Below are 2,275 nucleotides of genomic sequence, written 5' to 3'. Positions count from 1 at the left end.
TGCCGAACGAAGCGGGAAGCACACGTCTGAGGTCTCAAACGTGATACCCGTCATCAAAGCGACTCACTCTTCAAAGTGAGATAAGACCATCAAGATGATATGTAGAATTCAAAGCAAGTTTGTTTCAATAATTAGTGCTAAATACATGGTGTTTAAGAAACGTTTCCAACATTCTAAAAAAATGAGCCAAATACGATATTTGCTCGTCATCTTCACAAAACGCTTTTAGGTAGTGGTTTGCATATGATGATGGTTGAAGAAATCATTTCGGCCAATAATTAGGTGAGGTTTGTTGACTAAGAATTAAATTTCTTTCGCTAAAATTTTATTTATTTTCATGATCAAAAAGAAAGGTAGCAAAAAAAACTCCAAGAAAACAAGTAAAAAAGCCACGCAGAGGTATATGTGACCAAGGCCGGCGACACTATGACTCTGCCAAGTTGAGAGGTGTCGTAAGTAGATTTGCTTCGCCTCTTTCTGTCAGCGAGGGTTGACCCTTGCGAAACGTGAAGCCCCCGTGAAACCGGATGAATTGCGTCAGGGCTGGCGCTATGGCTCCCTGTACACTGACCCGCTAAAAAAATTGCCCGCAGCTTCCCTCGGGGGAACACTGAGGAGGATGCGGAGCATATAATTGGTTAACGGGGTGTTAAAGTGCGACTTACTTGGGTCGATGGCTAAATTGGTTAACGTGGTTGTGGAATGGGGTGTTAAATTGCGACTTACTTGGGTCGATGGCTGAATTGGTTAACGTGGTTGTAGGAGGGGGTGTTAAATGAGTGAAACACGTACACACGTATGCGAAAGGGCGGCGCTGGTCGAAGGGACGTCGATCATTGTGTTTGTGGATTCGTTGGAATTCATTTCACCGCGACCTTGGACGTCGACGCGCCGTACAAACCAACCGACGAGCGGCAACTGAGCGAGCGAGCGCCGACCTTGAGTATATATACAGCGCGACGGCGCATGCACTGTCAGCTGTTGAATGTTCTCGAAGCGCGACGGCGCATGCGCGTCCACTGGAGAATCAGGAGAATTGTAGATGTCGAACGCGGTGTGTAGAGGAGGTAGGGTGCACAGATGGTGGAGGAGTGAAGCGCGCGCGGTGTGTAGAGGAGGAAGGGATGCACAGATGGTGGAAGAAGGAGGAGGAAGCTTGCGGACGGCGCCGCACTACAAGCCTCGAGTATTAGATGCTCCGCATCTAAACAGTTTTGGCCGGCGCTGGTCGAAGGGACGTCGATCATCCTGTTTGTGGATTCGTTGGCATTCATTTCACGGCGACTTCGGACGTCGACGCGCCTTACAAACCAACGGACGAGCGGCCAACTGAGCGAGCGAGCGCCAACCTTGAGTATATATACAGCGCGACGGCGCATGCGCTGTCAGCTGTCGAATGTTCTCGAAGGAGAAGCGCGCGCGCGGCACAGATGGCGACGGCGCGACGGCGCATGCGCTGTCAGCTGTCGAATGTTCTCGAAGGAGAAGCGCGCGCGGCACAGATGGTGGGCGACGGCGCGACGGCGCATGCGCGCGCGTCAGCTGTCGAATGTTCGAGAAGCGGTGCGGACGGCGCGGACGGCGCACTACAAGGCGCGAATATAAGATGCTTCCGCATCTAAAACACGAGGAGGACGTTGTGCGAATCGTTACGGAAAGCGGACGCATTGCTTAAGGACTCGCTGTTGCACTTTCGTACACTTTAGGCAAGTTGTAGTGTGTGTGCGTGCGTAAGCCCCCCCCCACATACACAAACACCACGGCTTTGAATATAACAGCTCGGGCGAACTTCACGTATTCACCCATCACGGAACCCTCATTTGCTAGAGGCCCATAAGAAAACCAATAGTGACACTGCCCTAGAAAAAGTTGCACTGATCGTAACAAAATAAAAAAAAGCAGACTGCTTCAGTGCTTGCAGTATGTGTATGCTTTGATGACCTCCCCGAGAGAAACAAGATAAGAAAACGGAAACGCAAAATGAACAAGACATATATATGGTCCCCAGTGAAAGGGAAGCTCCCCACCCGGTCCGCCATTGCACTTACGTAACAAGACACGAAAGCGCGTGGGACCAATGATTGAAGCTCAACCGCGTTTCGCCATCGTTGGCGGTTTGGTGGGTGCCAAACGACACGCAAGGTAATAGCCGGGGCCTGGTTGCGTAAGAATGGCACAGGCATTAGTATATCTGGTTCGTCTGGTCATGGTCCCAAAGCCAAGCGCGGCAGTTAGTGTTCTAGGCGATGATCCAGACTGTTTTATTATCGACTGT

This window comes from Rhipicephalus microplus, unplaced genomic scaffold (genome assembly GCF_043290135.1).
Source record: "Rhipicephalus microplus isolate Deutch F79 unplaced genomic scaffold, USDA_Rmic scaffold_822, whole genome shotgun sequence".
In the NCBI taxonomy this organism is placed as follows: domain Eukaryota; kingdom Metazoa; phylum Arthropoda; class Arachnida; order Ixodida; family Ixodidae; genus Rhipicephalus; species Rhipicephalus microplus.
Note: the sequence above shows the minus strand (reverse complement) of the source record.